General features: G+C 36.4%; 1 protein-coding gene across 2 annotated transcripts in view; it reads right to left on the bottom strand.

The window, feature by feature from the left end:
* Positions 1–23,758, bottom strand: part of Dio2 (iodothyronine deiodinase 2) — a 303,804-nt gene that overhangs the window by 4,574 nt on the left and 275,472 nt on the right. The window contains exon 4 of one of the 2 annotated variants that reach the window (XR_011373337.1): positions 13,531–13,583. The exons of the other annotated variant lie outside the window; for it this stretch is intronic. The gene's annotated coding sequence lies outside the window, so the exon portion shown is untranslated. Of the gene's footprint in view, positions 1–13,530; positions 13,584–23,758 lie in introns of those variants that run through there. 2 annotated transcript variants of the gene reach the window in all.

Below are 23,758 nucleotides of genomic sequence, written 5' to 3'. Positions count from 1 at the left end.
ATTTTGCCAGTTTTTCAAGGTGGGATCAACTGTTACACTTTAGATGAAAAAAGAATTCAAGTACAGGATCAAATAAATTATTTCACGTTATGACAGTAGTAGTAGTAGTAGTAGTAGCATTTGAAGGTCCAAGGGTTAAACTCAGGGCCTCAAACTTGCTAAGCAAGCACTATCTTACTTGAGGAACATCCTATACCTTTCTGTGTTATTTACTTTTCAGAGAGGGTATTTTTCTTTTGCTGGAAGCTGACCTCAGACAAGGATCCTCCTATTCTTACCTCCCTAGTCGTTGGGATTATAAGAGAGAGAGATACCACATCCAGACTTAATTTTTGAACTCTCATTTGCATAAATTCTCCATTAAGAATTCCAGTATTGTTCATCATTTTAGTTCAATTTACCCTATCTTTTGGATTGGCAGCTAATGATTTCAGACATCTAAATTTTCCTGAGAGCTAAAGACAAATTTACTTTTGCTAAAGGAGTATTGTTTTTTTTTATCCTAACTGTTTTAGGTTTTATTCCTGAAGTACCCTTTCAAGAACACATAGTTTACTTAGCTTCCGCCCACCTCCAAATAGTACCTTTATTCCAACTTTAAATTACAAATCTGCCGCTGGAATATAGCGATTTGCACACTGGCCTCACTGCCTTCAAGAGGTAATGAGTAATCATGTCACTTGTTCATTCTGCTCCAATCCTAATGAAGAAAAATTCACTGTATGAGTTTATGACTAGGTGATAGCATCTCATAAAAAGAAATGGAAGAAGGAAAGGTTTCCCTATCATGGCATACTTCATTACAAAGTAATGTCATCCAACTGCAAGTTAGCTGCCATTTAAGAACAAAGTCTTGATCAATTGAAAGTAAAAAAACTAATCAAAACATCAGTTCCAATCTGGTATTTAAAATGATTGCCTTCAGTTTGGTTAATGCAAATAGGTTCTAATGTAAGGCTAATATAAAGAATACAATTGATATTGAGGGAAGAGAAAAGTTGTGGGATTTCTACATTAAAATTGGCAATGTACATTAGATGTAAGAAGATTCCTAACAGAAGGAGATCAGTGTATATGCAGTCAGGGACTAGAAGATCAATTGTGCTTTTAATTACTCAGCACATCAGGAGCCTAACCTAAATAATCCAAGCCACACAGGCAGATCTTGAGTCTATGGTTAAAAAAATGATCTGGGTAGTTAGAATAATTAAAAAATCACACATAATCCCAAACCTTTATGGCAACAATTCATTAAAATCATCTTCCTTAGAGAAATGAGTTTATAAGCACTACAAATCATTACAAAACTGTCTGGCTTATGCCTCTTCTTCTTTGATTATCCCACTGCAATCTCTGGAGAAGACTATGCAAAGCAATGAATTTGTGAAGTCAAGAACAAAAAGGAAAGGGACAGAGACCGGAGATGAAGCCATAAAATTCCAGACAGACTTCAGACCACAGCACAGACTACTAAAGAGTTGAAAGTAGGATTTGTGCTCAGCATTGGCTACTCATGCCTGTAATCCTACTTAGAAGACTGAGATCTGTGGATCTCAATTCATAGCCAGCACTCTTATCTCCAGTTAATCACCAACAAAGCCAAAAGTGGAGCTGTGACTCAAATGGTAGAGTGATAACCTTGAGCAAAAATGCTCAGGGACAGTTGCCCAGGCCCTGAGCTTGCATAGCCTGGCCAAGTCTCTGGACCTAATTCCTAGTATAAATACACATATGTATAGGTGGATAGGCAGACAGGTAGGTTGATAAATTATGCAAATAGAAAAAATGAGGTTAAAAAGCAATTATGTAGAATGCAGTCAACATCTATAGCTAATAAATACATTCAACTGCATTAATGCTTTAGAAAAGCAAATCAAGATGACCTGATATATAACTTGATTTTAGGAAATTCATTTAAACAAGAAAAGTCAGGTAAATCAGAGCAATTTTACAAGATTTTGTTTGTTTTGTTTTCACTCTTACAGCTGATTTCCCCTTTGGGTACAACAATGCATAATCTTTTCTTCATTATAATATCCTTCTCCATTCCAAAGTACAGGCATATTTAAATGGATGCCTACAACTTGGACTTTTTAGAGTATGAAATATTAGTGTTTATGGAGTCTACTGTATCTCCTCTCAACACAATTTTCTTCAGTGGTGTAGAACACACGGTCTCTCCTCCTCACATGTCTCTTCCCTTACAATCATTTTCCTGCCACCTACTTTCCTTCCTCCCATTATTCCTGTATAACATTAGACCTCTCTCACTCACAGACCTCTCTGGAAAATGACTCCACTCCATCCTCCCCTTGCCTAACAACCTCAATCTTTTTTGAACTGATAGACATGTTTTAACATCATAGCACCTTACCACAGTTGAAATCTAATCCTGTACTTAATAATCTTGACAAAAATCTGACCCCAGATAAACAAATCAAAACAGAAGATCAAATCATTGACTAGCTAAAAAAATAACCAAGAATATAAAGAACTGAATTAGGAGGGTCACAGTACCCCAAAAGTTAAAAACAAAGGGGTTTCCAAATGGGCAGAACAAACAACAGAAATACAAGGAAAATGGCAAGTCAAGGAAGTTTACTACCCACAGAAAATAACCAAACAATAGAGCAGACAATCAAGGACCTAGACGACAGTTCTAAAAATGCTTTCAAAACAAATTTGATAAGCTGAGTGCTTGTAGCTCACACCTGTAACCCCAGCTACTTAAGAGGCCTAAGCAGGAAAGTCTGTGAGGCTCTTATCTCCAATTAGTCATAGAAAAATCTGAAAGTGGAGCAGTGGCTCAAGTGGTAGATAGATTGCCTTGAGCAAAAGGAGCTCAAGGACAGCACCCAAGCCAAGTTCAAGCACCCAATTCAAGCCCCAAGTTCAAGCCCTCCCCCCCAAAATACTGCTGATATGATTAATGAAAAGATAGTAAGTCTATATCTGATAATTTGTGAACAGGATGACAGTAACCAGATCAATGGAAGAATTCATGAGAATAAAAACAGAAAGCTCAATGAACTCCTAAAGAAGGCAAGGGAGTCCAATGAAAAAAATACTCTAGTAAAAGATATGAGGGAAAGCACAGACAAATCAAGGATGTAAAGAAGTCCATATAAGAAAAAAAAGCAAAGCTTTTCACCAAAGAGATAGAAGCCCTTTAAAATGACCAATTAGAAGGCCCAGATAGTAAAAAGGTAAAAAAAAAAAATCTCAATAGCAGAATAGATGATGTAGAAGACAAGTCTCAGGAATCAAGACAGAATAGATATAATAGCTAAAGAAGAGATATTTATCCAAAACAAATCCAAGAAACAAGAAAGGAGCTTGTAAGTGCCACAGGTTTCAATTAGAAGAGCAGGAAACTAAAAGGGTAGGAAATATATTTAATGAAATTCTAGCAGAGAACTTGAACATCCAGAAAGATAGGTCTATTCAGATACAAGAAGAGTTTAGAACACCAAACAGACAAGACCAGGAAAAAACATCCCCACTGCCACACTGTAAATCACATAGGATTGGTAGAGACCAAGGAAATGATTCTTAAAGCTGTCAGAGAGAAAACGTTGATTAGTTTTAAAGAGAAACTAGTCAGAATAACTACAGATTTCTCAGCTGAGACTCTAAAAGCAAGGAGGTCCTGACATGATGTATACCAAACATTAAAAGCAAAGAACAACTAACTGAAAATTCTGTTCTCACACAAGCTCTTCTTCATAACTGAGGGACAAATAAAAACCATCATGCCAAACAGAAGTTGAAATAATTTATCTCCACCAAACCAGCAGTACAGAAGATGTCCTTCATACAGAAAATCAACAAGAACATGAAATGTTCATCAAATAGATAGTTCTCTTTCTTTGGTGGATCTCTCTCTGGTTTGGTGATGAGTGTGATGCTGGCTTCTTAGAATGAGTTTGCTAGTGATGTTTCCCTTTCAATATTATTGAAGAATTTTAGGAGTATTGGTATTAGTTCTCCTTTGGAGGCCTTATAGAATTTGATGATAAATTTATTGGGTCCTGGATTTTTTTTGAATGGGAGGTCATCAGAGAAAATTCTCACACTCATGGAGACTGAACAACACATTGCTAAATGATTGCTGGGTTACTGAAAAGATAAGACGAGAAATACAAACATTTATGGAATTCAATATAAACAAACACACAAAATTCCAGCTCCTCTGGGACACAGCAAAGAGTACTCAGAGGAAAATTTATAGCTCTGAGTGGCTACATCAAGAAATTAGAGAAATCTAATGATGCATCTGAAGCTCCTTGCAAAACAGGAATAAGCCAAACTCTAAAAAAGTAGATGGAAAGAAATAATAAAAATTAGATCAGAAATAAATGAATTAGAGACTAAAAACCAGAATCAACAAAATAGAGCTGGTTCTTTGAAAAAAAATTACAAAGTTGACAGGACCTTAACAAATCTGAATAAGAAGAGAAATCATCCAAATAAATAAAGTTAAAGAAGAAAAGGGGAACATCACTACAGAAACAAGCACAATTCAGAATAACAACAATTTGGAGAATCTGCAAGAAATGGAAGCATTCCTAGAGAACATTGATATACCCAAACTGAACCAAGAAGATTTAAACCAATTAAATAGTTCCATACAAGTAATGAAATTGAAATGGAAATAAAAGACCTCCCATTCAAGAAAAGCCCAAGACCCAATAAATTTATCATCAAATTCTATAAGACCTCCAAAGGAAAACTAACACCAGTACTCCTAAAATTCTTCAATAAAATTGAAAGGGAGACATCACTACCAAACTCATTCTAAGAAGCCAGCATTACACTCATCCCAAAACCAGATAGAAACCCACCAAAGAAAGAGAACTATAGAACCATCTATTTGATGAGCATTGATGAAAACTTCTCAATAAAATACTGTCAACCAAATTCAATATCTAACCAAAATATTATACACTGTGAACGAATGGGATTCATCCCAGGGATGCCAAGCTAGTTCAATGCATATAAATCAATAAAGATAATACAACACATCAACAGAAACAAGGACAAGAACCACATGATCATTTCAATAGATGCAGAAAAAGCTTTTGACAAGATCAAAACCACTTTATGATAAAAGTTCTAGAGAAGCTAGAAATACATGGACCATTCCTCAATATAATAAAAGCCACATATGACAAACTTACAGCAGTATTACACTTAATGGTAATAATCTAAAACCATTTCCTCTAAAATCAGATATGAGACAATGATGTCCACCCTCTCCTTCCTCTTCAATATTGTACTGGAATTCCTAGCAAGAGCAATAACACAAGAGGAAAAGATAAAGGAAATCCAAATAGAAAACAAAAAGAAGTAAAACTATCTCATTTTTCAGATGACATGATCCTGTTTTTAAAAGACCCTATAGACCCCTCTCCCAAGCTATAAGAGCTGATCCTAAACCATGGCAAAGTAGCAGGATATACAACCAACTTCCAAATCAGTAGCTTTTCTGTATGCCAACAATGAGAACTTCAAGACTGAAATCAGGAAAGCAATTCCATTTGTAATAGCATCAAAAACAATAAAATACTTCAAAGACATGAAGTACCTTTATTATGAAAACTTTAAACATTTGTAAAAGGAAATTGAAGACAATTTGAGGAAATGGAAAGACCTGCCATGCTCCTGGATTAGAAGGATTAGCATCGTGAAAATGGCAATACTGCTCAAAGCAATTTACAAATAAATGTCATACCCATCAAAATCCCCAAAACATTCTTTAATGAAGTAGAGAAAGCATTCCAAAAATTCATATGGAATAACAAAAGAACCCAAACAGCAAAAACAATTTTAACAGGAAGAAATATCAATACCAAACTTCAAATTTTACAAAACCATAGTAATAAAAAACAGATTGATACTGGCAAAAGAATCGACCTGAGGACCAATGGAACAGAATAAAAGACCCAGAAATTAACCCACAGACCTAATATTTAATAAGGGGGCCAAAAACACAGGATGGAAGAAAGACAGCCTCTTTAAAAACCGGTGCTGATTTGGGGTTGGGAAGGTGGCTCAGTGGTAAACCACTTGCCTTGCATGCATGAGGCCCTGGGTTTGATTCCTCAGCACCACATAAGCAAAAAGAAAAAAAGCCAGAAGTGGCGCTGTGGCTCAAGTGGTAGAGCACTAGCCTTGAGCTGAAGAGCTGAGGGACAGTGCCCAGGCCCAGAGTTCAGGCCCCATGACCGGACCCCCCCCCAAAAAAATGGTGCTGACAAAATTGGCTAGCTACATCAAAAAATTGAAGCTAGATCCTAATATATAAACCTGTTCCTGAATCAATTCAAAATGGATCAAAGACTCAATGTAAGGTTGAAAACCATAAAAATATTATAGGAAGGGGTAGGGGAAACACAGGTTAAAACTTTCTGAGTAAATATCCACAGTCACAACAAATAAAAGATAGACTGTATCTGCAGATCCCAGGACATAGCTAATAAGCTAAATAGCAAGCCCACAGAATGGGAGATTTTTACCAGCTATACACTAGGCAAGGGCCTATTATACAAAACATACTTAGAGCTCAAAAAATTAAATCTTCAAAAATTAAATCCTTAAAGAAACAACAACCCAATTAATAAATGGGCTAATGACTTAAAGAGAGACTTCTCAGAAGAAAAGAACTAAAATTGGGCAAATAGATACATGGAAAAATATTCAACATATTTGGCCATAAATCAAACCAATCAAAACAAAACCAATCAAATCAAAACAAAATTGAGTTTCCACCTCACCCTAGTTAGAATGGCTATTATCAAGAAAACAAATAATAACATATGCTAGCAAAGATGTGGCCAAAAGGGAACTCTATTACGTTGTTGAGAATGTAAGCTTGTTCAACCACTCTGGAATGCAACATGGACATTCCTCAAAAAAGTAAACATAGAGCTACCCTTACAGTAATTCCACACCTGGTATTTATCTAATAGATCACAAATGAGCTCACATTAAAGCTACCAGCACAACCATGTTCATTGCAGTATTATCTCCATACCAAGATATGGTATCAGCCCAGATGTCTCTCAGTGAACAAATGGATCAAGAAAATGTGGTATACATAATGGTATTCTTATCATCCAACAGAAAGAATAATACTCTACCATTTGTAAGGAAAATGAAATAATTGAAAAAATTATGTTAAACAAAGTAAAGTAGACCCAGAGAAACAGGTTGCATGGTTGTCCTGACTTGTGAGAGCTAGAATGTGTTATAAATATACAGGGTGACAAGCAATGGGTTACAATTGAATTAACTGAAGTGTTACAGATTAAGTAAAAAACAACAAGACAAAGTAAGTACTAGGAAATGGATTCTTGCAAGAGTACAGCTTGGGGCTGAGAGGAGAGTAGTAGAAGAATGAATTGGGGAAGGAGAGAGAATGTAAGCAAGAATTCATTGTTTATACCACAGAATTGAGAAATACAAGAGAAAGGATGGATCGAAGGAGGTAAGGATGTTCAAGTGATGACACAGATCAATATGTGTTATATACATAAACTGTTTGGTTAAGTGGCAAAATAATTCAATACATATCCTTATCTTTAGATAAGGGAAGGGGTAGATTGGAAGGGGTGTGTGAAAATATTGAAGGAGTGACATTGATCAAGATGGACTCTATTCATAAACTTCTTTAGTGAATGGCAGCTCCTTTGGACAACTACTTAATAATAAAAATATTCAATATTAATAATAATATTCAATATTAATAATAAAAATATTCAAATAACCCTCTGATTTCTAGACTACATAGCCTTATTCTAAAAGTATACTTATAATCATTATTAATATCATTATAAATTCTTTCTCTTTGATCTTATTATTCTCTTTGAATTTCTGGATCAATCCCATTCAATGTAAAAAATAGCTAATAAGAAGAAATAAGCATTTGGATTGTATATGAAAATATTAGCCTATTATTAGTGATAATAGGTTTACATTCTCAAGTGTTTTTTATTTAAGCATAATGATGTAATTCTCGGGAGTTATCTTGACTATTGATATATGAATATAGCTTATACTTTCAGAAAGATCTAAAGAGGTCACTCCGCATGATTACCTATTTTCTTGTCAATCTTGAAAGAAAATAATTGTTCCTATTTGGGAAACAATCTTAACTTCTTGTGGACATATGGGGAAGGAAATTTTCAGTCTTTCAAAGAAATAGGGTACACTGTGAAAAGCATCAATGAAAGAAAAACCAGATACCTAACCAAGTCATAAAAGAATCAAACGTTTTAGTAGTACAATATCTGAGTTACATTTTACTCCCCAATCCCAGGCATCACTGGCGAGCACCATTGTAGCTCTTGGCCAATGATAAGATACACATTGTTGTTCATGTCATCAGTGAAGGATGTTCCTTGTCCTCCCCTTCCCTCCTCTCTACTCTCTCACCTCCTTTTTACCTTCCCTCCTTCACTGCCTCTCTCCTTTCTCTCTTTCTTTCTCTCATCATCATACTTATCAAAACCACGGTGGAAAACCACAATGATTAGTCCCCAGATATGACACATACTTATGATCGGTGGTTTCTTCATTTTGAGAAACCATACAATGGCAATTTGGACAATAATTTATTAAAAATATATGTTGCCACAAGAGATGAGGGAGAACAATAGAAGGATGACAATGATCAGCATGCATTGTATATATGAACGGATAGGTTGAACTGAAATATCTTTGTACAACCACATAAGATAAAAATTAAATAAAATAAAAATATATATGGAAAAATATTAGACAATAAGTATAAATAAACAAGATTTCCCAAAGCCTAAACACTGACTCAATATAAAGGAAATTACTGCTATTTAGCTTCTCTATGCTTATTCTTATCTGTAAAATAAGGAATCAAGACTATCTACCCTATCAAATTGTTGTGGAAATTAAATGATGAGAATTTAAAATAGCATGGTTACAATGAAATTGTATCTTAATTAATCACTATCATCTAGCTTTCTTCCTCCGGAAGTGTTAGCAGTCAAGGATCAGACAATGTGTCCTGTCTCCTCTTCCCTTGGCCAAAGACACTGAATGTGACAGAGAATACGAATTATAAAAAGCAACATGGAACACTGGTCAAGCAAAAATGTATTTCTTTGCCTGAAATTTCCCCTTCTCTGCTCCAGACATTAAAAAACTAATTCTTTCAATTATTCACTGCTAGCAGAGATGATTAATTTAATCTTTATAGATAGACTAGAATGTTTGGATGAAAGGAGTAAATGCTGAAGCTAAGCACAAGACACATTTGGGTGAATCATTTATTGTATAGGAAATATAGTAATATCATAGATTGTTAGCCAAGAATGAACAGTTCTGTAAAGAGAGTTAAACTAGAATCAAATCCACTTAGCACCAGAAAACGGATCACTAACAGGGACCTCATTTTGGGAAATCTTAGCAGAGTTTACAAAGATTCCATTTTTATATAGTCTTCATTTTCTATCTTATTATTTTTAAGCACAGATTCTCCACATGAAGCAAAATTAGAGTAGCCCAAAGATGTGTTAAAGTAAGGGATACCTTAATTAATGCACACACACAACACACACATGCACATAGCTACTATTGTGCTTCAAGGTCTTGTAAATTAAACATTTTCCAGCTTCTGATTTCTTAACAGGCAAATGAATGATATAAGGATATGAGAATAACATAAAATGTATGTATACTGCCAGTACTAGAGAATAACTAGGAAGATATATGGAGCTATATTATAAATGCACATGTGCATACAGATGTATAAATATGTCTATATATTTGGAACCATATTTCTATCAGTTTTTCCTTCTGCCATCAGGCTATCTTCACTTCTCCACCCAGCCCAGTTCAGTTCTATCTTTTTCCAAGGTATTTTTATTACCTTTCTTCTGCATCTATTATAATCTCCCTCAACAAATACAAAAAGAAAACAGATGGAAAGATTCTTTTCCTCATTAGTAGTTAAAAAATGCAAAATATAGCATCTTAGAAACCAGATTTTTCTTTTATTTAAAAAGATAACAAACTGATATGTTTAAGATAAATCTGTTCTTTCCTAACAACACTGACAAACTAGCAGAATCCTTTCATTTGGAAAAAAAATTGTCTCAAAAAGTAAAACCGTGAATATGTCCACCCAGCATCCCTTTACCAAACCTCATCCTTTCTCAAAACTCATCTACTAAAATAAAAATTAATATTGGCACAATTAATATGTCTGTAGATATATCGGAGACAATAAAATTATAATTACTCTTTTGGTAAAATTTGACCATATTAATATTTTTTGCAACTGAAGTAATTCTTCTGGTGCTTGTGGATATTTACGGTTCTTTGATCGTTTTCAGAAATATCACACTCATGGTGGCTCGTAGTCTTTTACAATTAAAAGAAGTGATCTGTATATTGCTATTAGACTAACAAGACAGCATTTATGCATCTATTCCTTTCAGGATTATTCATCACTTGGGAATATTTGATTCAAATAACTATGTCTCTTTGAATTACGAGACCCAACTCACTCATATTCAACTCATTTAATTAGGAAGTTACACCCTAAGTTTTGAACAATAGAAATGAGGGATTCATTTTCAGATCAAGTCTTAGTAGGCAAAAAGAGTTGCTTTCAGTTCAGGATGTATTATGAAGACCTTCAGACAAGCCTTCCGTAGGAGGTATTCTTACAAAGCCTTCTCCACAAAGCAGGCTTTAGTCATTATAATCTTCCATGCCTTCATTTTCTTCTTTCCTGTACAAAGAATAACTTTTAATACTCGTGTCTTCCCTAACTAATCAGCAGACTGAGATCTCAGGATCTAGGTTTAAAGCAGACAAATCAGTGAGGCACTTATCTCCAGTTAGCGAAAAGCCAGAAGTAAAGGTATGTATGGCTCAAGTGGCAGAGCACCAGCCTTGAGTGAAAAAGCTAAACTGTGGTATATATACACAATGGAATTCTATGCCTCCATCAGAAAGAATGACATTGCCCCATTTGTTAGGAAATGGAAAAACTTGGAAAAAATTATATTAAGTGAAGTAAGCCAGGCCCAAAGAAACATAGGTCCCATGGTTTCCCTTATTTGCAATATCTAGTATATGTATGAGTCAAGCGGAAAAGGTCAGATAATGTGAGGTCAGGAAAATGAACCCTTAGATATGTATATTAATTTTTTTTCTTTCATGCATGTGTTTCTAAAGTATTTATAAGATTATCTCTTTGTTGCTTTGTATGTCCCTCCCCCACAGTATAATCCCTGCTTTCACTATATTTGATGTCAGTATAACTTGTGGAGGAGATGGGATACAGATGGACCTGTTGCAACAATGAGAAGTACAAGTTGTCATGTCCAAAATGAGCTTTACAACGTCGGTGCGGGGGGGGGGGGGGGGAGGGAGGAGAAGGATTGGGATTGGGGGGGAGGGGGGAGGCTGGGAAGGAATGTGAAGGGTAAACCAAAGGAGGAGGGTGCAATGCTTGGTAAGAAACGTATGCATTATCCTGCCCATGTAATTGTAACCCCTCTGTACAGTATGTTCACAAATAAAATAAAATTAAATTAAAAAAAAAAAGAATGTGAGGACTTGAGTTCAAACCCCCAGAACAAGCACATAAAAAATTAATTTTGTGGCATTTCTGACTTTAATGCTTTGAAAGAACTAAGGACTTCTTGTATTGTAACTTTATATTCATGAGCACTTCCTTCCTTCCTTCCTTCCTTCCTTCCTTCCTTCCTTCCTTCCTTCCTTCCTTCCTTCCTTCCTTCCTTCCTTCTTTTTTTCTTCCTTCCTTTCGTTCTTTCTTTCCTCCTTCCTTTTTGCCAGCCATGGGGTTACTCTGGGCTTGGTGCTGTCCTTGGGCTCCTTTCTGTTCAAAGCATTCTATCACTTGAGCCACTGAGCCACTTCTGGCTTTTCCTGCTTTTCTTTATTGGAGGTAAGAGTCTCAGTGACTTGCCTGCCCAGGCTGGCTTGGAACAGTGATCCTCAGATCTCAGTGTCCTGAGTAGCTAGGATTATAGGCATGAACTACCAGTGCCGGGCTTCATGAAAGTATTCTATTTTTCTTTTAATTAAGTCTTTTCATAATCTTCAGGTTTGGGGGTAATTTTCTATATATTATTATACATGTATATCTGCCTCCTGCCTCTTAATGGCTGGGCTTTTGTGCCCTTTCATAAATATGAATCTATGGGAAAACAATGAGAAATTGAGAAGTCGTGTTTACAAAGTCATGTTCCAGCTCCACATGAAGAGTGTTAGAGGAGGTATTTGGAGCTCAGAGATAACAGCTCAATAATAAGCCAAAAAATACATGACTTTTCTAATGTCACATAGTTAGTATTACACATTTCACATTTAACCCAGGTAGTTGTTTTCAGAGCCTGTGCTCTCAAGTAATATAAGTCTCTTCTACAATTATTTAAAATATGTAACATTCCAGCTAAGTGTTGTTAGCACATACCTATCATCCCAGCACTTGAGAGGCTGAGGTAGGAAGACAGCAAGTTCAAGGCCAGCCTGGGCTGCATAGTAAGACTCTGTTTTAAAATACAGATAAATAAAAGAACAAGAGAAAACAAATGAGTGAGAGAAAGAGGACAAATGATGAGAGAGAGAAAATTTCTGGGCTTACAATAGATATTCCATTTCACTAGCTTCTTCTGAACTGTGGCCTTTCTTTTATTCAGCCTAGCCACTGAGCATTGTTTAAATGATGACAATTTTAATTTAATTTGCACTATCTAGTTGATTTCATTATGGCTCAACTATCTCCTTCCATTTCTGAGGATATAAATTGTACTTACTCTCAACATCTTGTCCTCCTTGCTCTCCCGTCTCTATTCTTAAAGGAACAGCAGAGCATTGACGTTCCTCAAAAGACTGCTGATTCTTGGTTTGCTCCAGTCCTCATAACTGTGATCTCTTCCTGGATTTCCCAATTCATATGCTTATGAGGAGGAATAAGATGATCTTTCATAGTGTATGCCCTGCCAAGACACTTTCCTTCATGCTGGGGAGGCTTGGGGGATATGTCATCGTTATGGTACTGTTACTGGAGAGTTGACACAGCTATCTCTCTTGGTCTTTGCATCCAGGGAGTGAAGAATACAGGAAAGATACAAAATGTAATAATAATGACAGGAGAGTTTACTAAAACAGGAAAATATCTGGTCTGGCCACTTTGTCCCTATACACCAAATCAAGACATAATTAAAGACAGAGAAAAGGGAATTTATCAGGTGTCATAGACATATGAAGATAGACTTCAGTTCATTTTCAGTCTTCTCTAGACTGCAGACATGAGCAATAGTTTTCAATAGGAGAGGTGGGAGAACAAGGCCAAAGGTATATATAGTTTAAGAGTGCTACTTACAAATGTGGCCTGATACTTACAAGTGTGGTCATTTTCTCAGTTGTGGTTCTCCAAGGATTCCAGAGAAATGATCATCACTGTCATCACTTGAGGGGAACCATCTGTTCCCATGAGATGATTACTTCTACCCCAGGGTACAGCCTCCTTATTACAGGTAATTGTCCTCATTTGAGAATGGTCTGTCCTGCAAGTTGATGCTGTTCATTAGAGGTGGTTCTTGCCCCTTTTACATATATGTTATAGATCAGTTCTATCATTCCTGGAACAAAAGTAATTGCAAAGTGACTGTAGACAAGAATAGTTTAGAGCAATGCCAAACAAAATGATGGCAGATATGCCAGGGTGCTCTCCTGCTTTTGGTTAATTCATGACAGCAAGAAGAGTTCAAGCACTTGTTATGAATGTGCTTTCAATAGATTGAAAGCAGGTTGTCTTTTGAGTAAGGATGAAACCATTAGCCTCAACAAGTCACCTGTGACTCAGGAACAGTGCAGTCTTTTCTCTCAGAGGCATTGTGATCTGTTCTTAAGTCATCTCTTATGTTTTTCTGCTGTAAGGACTGGAGGAGGCCTTAATTTTTTTTCCAGTTTAGGTTTTCTTCGCAAATCTTCATCACTCATGATAAATTGCCACCTATGAGCACCATGGAAATCAGCAGTAACATATGACTCCTTTGAATCCAAGTTCTCACTACTTAACACCTTCCATCACGCTTAACCTTCTGGTGAATTTAGCCTAAGAGAGGTAAAAAGAAGCTTGCCAGCTTGCCTTTGCCTCCAGATCGCCCAATGCACATCCCTTTGAGGGGCCCGTGTGTGTGTGTGTGTGTGTGTGTGTGTGTGTGTGTGTGTGTGTGTGTGTGTGTGTGTGTGTGTGTGTGTACATAGTGAGCTTAAAATAAGAGCCTCTTGATCTCATTTGGCTTTTTCACTCAAGGCTGGTGCTTGAGCACTTCAACCACACTGCCACTTCTGGCTTTTTGCTGTGTAATTGGAGAAGATCAGTCCCATGGACTTTTCTGCCTCAGCTAGCTTTGAACTATGTGCCTCAAATCTCTACTTTTTGATTAATAAACATAGGACTTTTCTTACTCCCAATATCTATTGTATTGGTGCATACAGCTTTCTTGGTATTGCTCATGAATTTGCTAATAATAATAACAGAAATGTAATCTTTGTTTGGGGACATTAATTTTTTTCTAATTGTCTTCCTTTTATTTTCCATTTCTCAAGAATTATCATATGTTCTGATCCTTCTAAAGTTCATCTTCTTGATTTACATAGTGGTTAGCAATGTGAGAAAGAATTATCATTGGAAATGCACTAGCCTTTAGCAAAAAAGGCCATAGACAGTGCCCAAGCCTGGAGTTCAAGCCCTGGGACTAGCACACACACACACACACACACACACTCTCTCTCTCTCTCTCTCTCTCTCATTTCTAGAGATTGTCTATGGAATGGGAAAGAGATAATAGAAAGACTGTTATGAAGAACAGAAATTTTATATCTTTTTTGAAAGTGGGTAAGTTACTCAAATTATTTCTAACATATTTTGGGGGGGGGGCGGTCATGGGACCTGAACTCTGGGCCTGGACGCTGTCCCTCAGCTCTTCAGCTCAAGGCTAACGCTCTATCACTTGAGCCACAGTGCCATTTCTGGCTTTTTTCTTTTTGCTTATGTGGTGCTAAGGAATCAAACCCAGGACCTCATGCATGCAAGGCAAGCGCTTTACACTGAGCCACCTTCCCAGCCCCTCTAATACATTATTAAAACAAATTATTTCATATATATTATTGAAACTAAAGAACATTTCTATGAAAGTAGGTATATAGATATACTAGGCTGTGAGGCTTGAACTCTGGGTCTGCTAGAATATCTGTCGCACATATAAATGTGCCAAACAGACTTCCAGTCCTAGCCACTTACTGTTTTTGAATTTTACTACTATAAACAATAGAGCAATGGAATCCTCATGATTTTCAAATTATTCTTATGATTTTGTTGATTCATTATTATTATTATTGTTATTATTTTGGCCATGTTAGGGATTGAACCCTAGGACTTGTACCTACTATGCCAGCACTCTACTATCTGAGCCACACTTCCAGGCCTTTTAGCTCTGGTAATTCTTTGAATAGGATCTTATACTTATCACTTGGACAGAGTTTGGACCATGATTGTCTTAGCTATACTTCTTTTTAAGTTGAGATCACAGGCATGTGACATTGCATGTCGCCTTGATTCGATTTTTTCAAATGTTCATCTGTGAAAAAAACCATAGGAAATATTCATGAGGTATGTTTTCATAAATCAATTGGGAACTGTTTTGTTTTTCATAAATAAGTAGGTTATTGTCTCATTTTTAATGCTAAACTGTGACAGCACCCAAGCCCTGAGTTCAAGCCCCATGACCAACAAAAAAAAAAGAAGAAAAGAAAAGAAAAGAGAAAATAAAACGTGACCAAAAGAAGAAAAGAAAAGAAGGTATTGTGACTAGAATGTTCCCATACATCTCCAAGTAAACACACTGGGTGATAAAAGACAAAAAATTACACTTAGACATGATAAATTATATAGGACTCACACAGTGAGACCCAAGGAGGATATTCTTAGGAGAGGATCACAAAGGTTTAACAGCTACATGCATATCGAAATGAACATGTTTATCAAAATGAACTCCAAGAAACAGAAACAAGAGGTTTTTTGTTATTTTGCTTTTTGTTTTGTTTTTCTCCTTTGTCACTGTTTTGTACTTCTGTACCTTTTGCCTTATATGTAAGTTTATCTCTTTGGGGGAGGATTGGGGGAAACACAGAAACGATGAGACAAAGAGAGAACAAATGCAGCAGTGATACCCTGTTGGAGGTCAGGGAGGAGAGTGGGAGGGAAAAACTGGGAGACAACAAGGGAAGAAGTGACACTGTACAAAATGAAATGTACTCATTACCTGACTTATGTAACTGTACGCCCTTTGTATATCACCTTTACAATAACAATAAAAGAAGGTAAAGACAAACTATCTATTAATTGTATATTTCTAGTTTCACAGTATTACAACCCTGACATTCCTCCTATCAAAATGTAGAGTCTAATTTCTACCAACTGAATGTAGGTCATTGTGACTGCTCAATAAATAGAAACAAATGAAGAAACACTTGTAAGTCTAGAACACAAAAAGGTGATACAGTTTCCATCTGGCTCTTTCTTTCTAGGGACACTGGCTTTTGGATCATGGCCACTATATTGTATGGAAATCCAATCCACACAGTGAGGTCATTTGTAGGTGACCTGGCTCACAGCCCCAGACTATAACCCAGCTGATTAGTCATTATCAGCAAGAATGTAATGACCTGGATGGCTTTGAGGAGCCTTCCCATGATTCCAGTCCCTAGGCTTAGTATTTTCCAGCTGAAGCCAGCATAAGAGCCACAGTGAATTTTTTATAATTTTATGTTGTAATTGTATACATTTTTTTTTGGTCAGTCATGGGGCCTAGGTGCTGTCCTTGAGCTCTTCAGCTCAAGGATAGCGCTCTACCACTTAAACCACAGCACCACATCTGGTTTTCTGGTGGTTTATTGGAGATCAGAGTCTCACAGACTTTCCTTCCCAGGCTGGTTCTGAACCATGATCCTCAGATCTCAGCCTCTTAGTAGCTAAGATTTTCAGCATGAGCCACCGGCGGCGCCCAGCTTGTATTCATTTTAAATATGTTTAACTTTCTCCTAGCAGAATCAACCCAGTCATGTTGTCTACCTTTTTTTTATGTGATTTATCAAGATATCCTCCTTAGATAACTGCCTCCTGCTGCCTACCTCCCCATGGGACACCTACCTGCAATATACTGTCTTTCTCCCACTGCTCTGCAAATCTGTATGAACTATAGACATGCCAGTCTGGCCAGCTTGGAGCTACAGGATGATGCTTGGAATGAGTGAATGCTTGTTCCAAAGCCACCAACCAAGACTCCTCATGGGACACCTTGTGGATTATTCCCTAGACTTTAGTTAGACCTTGACCCTTAGGTCCAGATCTTCAGTGGTTGAGCACACATTTTCCAGACAACACCTTTTTTCTGTGGGCCTTTCCAAGAGTGCCGTCCTCACCTCTGTCTGGCAAGTGTAATAACACATTGCTTTTATTTGGTGTGCTTTGTTGAGTTGCAATCCATGTGTTTCACCTGCCTGACACGCTGAATCTAACAACCTTTCTGGGTCAGGAAAGGAATAAAGGCAATGTTAACAATTCTCCTGAGAAGTCACTTGGTCTTGAATCAGGCTTGTAGGTATTAGGCTATCTAGCCAGGATGAGGAAATACTGATGAAAGGCCCAAGATAAATATTGATGACCAAATCTGCTTGGGGTCCATTGAGGGCAGAACTGGAGTTCATAGGCTCAGTCATCGCAGAAAAACACAAAACTTCCGTTGGTGTTATAGATGAAGAGTCTAATAAATGGCTGCTGACTGGTTCTTATTATTAATATAGTGGTAATTATATGTGTATAGCTATATACATGTCTATGTATGTGGTAAGCAAATCCTCACACTATCCTTCCTGGCAATCACCATTCTGTTTTTGTTCCTATAATTTTGGCAACTCCAAATACCTCAGAGAAATAAGATAATAAAAAATTTGTCTTTTGTGACTGACAATATAAGTCAAAGGTCCTCAAGAAATTTTTTAGCACTTATGAGAATAATTTGTGCATCTACCTTATTTTACTTATCCAGTGATCTGACACTGGATGCTTGGGATGCTGCAACAGTTTAGATTTGTGAATAATTATGCCATTAAAAATGATCACAAGTGTCACTTTGACATTCTACTGTCCATTACTTTGGGAATATATTAAGAACTGAAATTGCTAGATTATAAGAAGTTCCATTTTTAATATTATTCTTTTTTTTTGGTAATGGGGCTTGAACTCTGGGCCTGGGTGCTGTCCCTCAGCTCTTCAGCTCAAGGCTAATGCTCTATCACTTGAGCCATGGTGCCCATTTCCAGCTTTTTCTGTTTATGTAGTGCTGAGGAATAGAACCCAGGGCCTCAGGCATGTGAGGCAAGCACTCTACCACTGAGCCACCTTCCCAGTCCCTTTAATATTGTTCTTGCAGGATGCTCATACTGCTTTCCACAGCAGCTGTAACATATAACATTGCTGCCTATTGTGCATAAAGGTTCCACTTTTCCCAGTCTTGTAGCTGTTTTAATTTTTTAACAGTAACTAATATAAAGGTGTGAGGTTGTAATTCATGGCAGTTTTGGTTTTTATTTCCCTAGTTATTGCTATGTAGAATAATTATGTACTTATTATATTTGTATATATTTTTAAAGAAATACATATTCAAGTCATTTGTCCACTATAAAATAGATTGGGCATTATTTTTGTTGTTGTTATTGCTGAGTTTTAAGAGATATCTAATTCTAGATACTCAACAGTGATCAGATATCTGCTAGAATCCTACAATTTTCTCTCATTTTATAACTTGTATAACTTTTACTTTGGGTGCACAATTTCTTTCAACTTCCATGAAATTCGATTTGTCTGTTCTTTAGTGCTTGTGCCTTTGGGGTCATATCCAAAAGAAATATTGCCAAATCCAGTGTAATAAAGTTTTGCCTTATATGTTTTTCGAAGGGGTTGTTAGGTGAGGTCATAGTACTTACACTTTTGGTCACTTTGAGTTAATGTTTGTATATGGTGTTAGGTTAGAGTTTCACATAATTCTTAAGCATGTATATAGGCAGTCTTCCCAGTGCTATTGGTCGAAAAAATTGTCTTTTCCTTTTTAAATAGCCTTGATACACATTTGAAAAATCATTTAACCATACACATGTGAGAGAGTTTGTTTGTGGTCACTTGTTCTACATCTTAAGTTTATATGTTGCTTTTTATGCAAGTATCTCATTATTTTGTTCTCTATAGTTTTCATAAAATTTGAAATCCAGTTGGGATTTTTCCTCAAGGTCCCATGTGCATTTTAGGATTTGGGATTTTTGAAAGGAATTACTTTGAATATGTTGATAGTACACAAACAATATCAAATCTTCTAATCCACAAATGTGGGATATGTTTCTACCTATAGCTTTTGTTGTATTTTTTTCATTAGTGTTTCATAGTTTCATTGTACAAGTATTTCTTTTTTATTTTTTTGTCAGTCATGGGGCTTGAACTCTGGGCCTGGGCACTGTCCCTGAGCTCTTCAGCTCAAGGCTAGCATTCTACCACCGGAGCCACAGTGCCATTTCTGGTTTTTTCTGTTTGTGTGGTGCTGAGGAATCAAACCCTGGGCCTCATGCATGTAAGGCAAGCTCTCTACCATTGAGCCACCTTTCCAGCTCTTAACTCTGGTTAAGGACAGTCCTAAGAATTTATTCTTTGTGGCTCTCTCTGCTCTTTTCTAGCTCTCTCTGTTCTTTTCTTACTCTCTCTGCTCTTTTCTAGCTCTTTTCTCTCTCTTTCTTCTCTCTCTTTCCTCTCTCTTTCCCAGCCACGTGGAGTGCCAACCTTGCCTGGTCCCAGCCTGAGGTCACATCTTAACCTGATGTGGCCACACCTTTCCCCACCCATACCCTAGATAAGGGCTAGCCCAGGCCCAGACTCTGTTCTTTTCTTGCTCTCTCTGCTCTTTTCTAGCTCTTTCCTCTCTCTTTCCTCTCTTTCCCAGCCATGTGGACCCAGCAGGTCTACTGAATAAACCTACCCCTTACCTGAATACCACGTGAGTGCTGCTGTTCTTACCTCTCTCTCTGCTCTTTTCTAGCTCTTTCCTCTCTCTTTCCTCTCTTCCCAGCTCTCTCTCATTCCCAGGCCTTTCCCAGCCACGTGGAGTGCCAACCTTGCCTGGTCCCAGCAGGTCTACTGAATAAACCTACCCCTTACCTGAAAAAAAAAAAAGAATTTATTCTTTGTGATACCATTGTGAATGGGAGATTATTTTTGGGAATATACTATCATAACTGTTTATTTTCAGTGTAAGAAATGCAGCTCATTTTTGTGTGTTCACTTGACATCATGTTACTGTTCAGAATTCATTTCTTAGTTCTAACAGGGTTTTTATTGTGGGGCAATCTTTAGTGTATTTTACACTCAAAATCAAATCATCTGTAAATAATCTTAGTCTTAATACTGGAAGATTACAGTTTAGATCTGTAAACTTTCTTTATAACTTTGAAACCATTGATTCCTTTTTATTGTCTGATTGCTCCAGATAGAACCTCCAGTACTATATTGAATAAAAAAAGAGGAAAGAAAATGCCACTTTCTTGTTTCTTATTTTAGAATAAAATGTTTTAATGTTCCACCAATGAATATACTATTTATAGGTTTGTTGTTTTGTTTTGTTTTTTGGTTCGTCTTGGGGCCTGAACACTGGGCCTGGGTGCTGTCCCTCAGATCTTCAGCTCAAAACTAGCGCTCTACCACTTGAGCCACAGTACCACTTTCAGCTTTTTCTGCTTATGTGGTGCTGAGGAATCAAACCCAAGGCCTCACGCATGCAAGGCAAACACTCTACCACTGAGCCACCTTCCCAGCCACTGTTTTTGTTGTTGTTTTAGCTTTTAGTTTGTAGGGATTCTTTCCTACTGATCCCAGCTTATTGAATGTTTTGAACAAGAATGGGTTTTAAATTTTGCCTAATGTTTCTTGTGCATGAGTTGAGTTGATCCTGTAATCTTTGCCATTATTTATTTAATATTACACCTTCATTCTGCTTCACTGCAGAATGGTGGGAAAAGTTCCCACTTGGGCTTGGAATATAATGCATTTAATATACTTTGCTTTAATACTGTGCTTTAATCTTCATTATTACTCTCTAGTGGTAGTTTTAAGGTATTCTTTCTGTCTCTAGTTTCTTTGATTCCTATATTAAGTAACTGATTTGATACCTTTCCTCATTTTTAATATTTATAATCATAAATTTTAGCCCCAGCACTATTTTCTCTGTATCCTGTAAATTTTAGAATGCTGTGCTTTGTGTTTGTTCAATATCTACGTATTTTTCTATTGTCCTTTTTGATTTTTGTCTTTGATATCCTGATGGTTTACTGTTTTTTAAGGGCAGGGGAGGGGTGTAATGCTGAGAGGTAGAGTGTATGCTTTGTACATATAAAAACCTAAGTTCAGTACTTAGAACTGAAAACAGACAAAAAACGAAGACAAGTGTGAATGTGTTATGTGTGTTGTTTAATTGCTAATATTTTGTGAACTTTATGGAGATTTACGTTTTACTTTACTGGGGTTTTGAACTCAAGGCTTTGTACTTGATAGGTAGGTGCTTTTGAGAAGATTGTGTAGGTTTCTTTTCTGTTAAATAGTGTGTTGTACATATGGATGTTATATCTAGTTAGTTTATCAGTCCCCTATATCATTAACTACCCTCTGATTGATGGCTCTATGTACTACTGAGAGAGAAAGAGCTGAATAATGAAGTTTCTGAATATCACTGTAGAATTGTTTACTTCTCCCTTCAGTTCTGGCAGTTTTCTTTTTATATATTTTATGGTTTACTACTAGATATATAAATGTTTATAATCATTATATCTTCTTCCTGTATTTTACTGCGTATTATTGTCTCCTGTGACATTTTTTCCTTCAAAACTATTTTGTATGATACCAGTATGGCCATTCCTGCTCTGTTATGGTTCTTTTATTTGTGTAAATTACCTTTTTCCATCATTCTGCATTTAACTTTTTGGTATCTTTGAGTCTAAAGACATTATAGACAGCACATAGTTTTAGCGTACCTCTTTAAAACAGTCTGCCACTATGTCTCTGGCTAGACAGATTAATCTGTTTAAAGAAATTCTTATTGCCTTGGGGTTCATTTTGTTTAGCATCATCTTATATGGTCATATGTATATATAGCTTTTGAGTTTTTCTGTTCATCTGATAAGATTATCCTAGACATATACTAATGATTGAAAATAAAGGAAACCATAGGGCCTATATTTCTTTGGGTCTGGCCTAATATGATTTTTTTCATATGGACACAAGAGGTTTTTCTTTGTTGTTGTAGTTTTTAATGTACTATGTAATTTTTTTTGTATGTTCTTCCCCCTATGGTATATCCCCTGTTGTCACTGTATTTGATTTTGGTACCTGCATCTTGTATATACATTTATCTTATCTGGAGAGAGGAAGGGGAATAACAAAATGCTGAAATAAGGACACAGGATGATTGCAGTGGTGATACGCACAAGACACTATGTTGGAAATGAACTTTACAACTTCTCAGGGCAGGGGAGGAGTGGGGGAGGTGTGGGAGGGAAGGGCTAGTAGGAGAACAACAAAGGAGGGGGTGGCAATGTTTGACAACAAATATACTCATTACCTTACTCGTGTAACTGTAACCCCTCTGTACAGCATCTTTACAATAAAATAAACTTTTAAAACAGAAATTCTTATTAAAGAGAAATTTATCACCATGATTAGGCTATATTTTTCTATACAGCTTAGAGCTGTATAGAATTCTTACATCATATCTCCTTTAAATCCCTTTCTTATTTCTTTTCAGAATAGTATTGATTGTATATGTGTGGTTATGATATGGGGAATAAAATGTAAGATCTTAAAGTTACAACCCTCTTATTGGAACTATTTGGAGCTATATGAGAATTTTGGATATTTTTTCAATACGTTGAATATATTCCACTTTAGAATTCAAAGCTTCTGGTGAAAAATTTAACAACATTTATTTCTCATCTTAAAAATCTAATCATCTTCACATTGCTCGGTATATGATAGATCACTCTAATTTCAAGATTCTTTCTCTTTTGTAATTTGATTAAAGTTGTTTCTGTATGAATATGAGTTCATCATACTTGGAGCTTTCTATATAATTTGGTTGTCAAATGACCCCTAAAGATACACTGGTTCTCCCAGTGGTGCTATTAGAGGATGACATGGAAGTTTTGGAGGTAAGGCCATATGGAAAGTTCTTAAGTTATTGGAGCATACCATCAAATGGTATTGCCTCTTCCTCGGCTTCGTGGTTTGTGATATAAGTGTTGTTGTTATTTTTTTTCCCCCCACATGAGCCAGCCATGATATGCAGCCTGAACCAGAAACCCAAATCAATGAATCTGCCAAATTTGGACAGGAACTTCAAAACTGTAAGCCAAATATAAATGTTTGCCTTTAAATGCCTTAAGTATTTCTTTAGAGCATGCAAAAGCTGGCTAACACAGTGTCCATTGAATTTCTTGAATATTTATGTCCATGTTTTTCAACAAACTTGTAAGCTTTTCAGCTGTTATCCTTGAAAATACTCTTCTTCCATTTCTCTCTTCTTCAGAAATTTCCACAGGACATGTATTGGTTATCCCACCATTCATTAGACTCTTTATTTTTTTC

The sequence above is a fragment of the Dipodomys merriami genome, unplaced genomic scaffold (genome assembly GCF_024711535.1).
Source record: "Dipodomys merriami isolate MVZ:Mamm:240054 unplaced genomic scaffold, mDipMer1.0.p SCAF_1, whole genome shotgun sequence".
Lineage (NCBI taxonomy): Eukaryota > Metazoa > Chordata > Mammalia > Rodentia > Heteromyidae > Dipodomys > Dipodomys merriami.
This window is presented reverse-complemented; position numbering and strand designations above follow the sequence as displayed.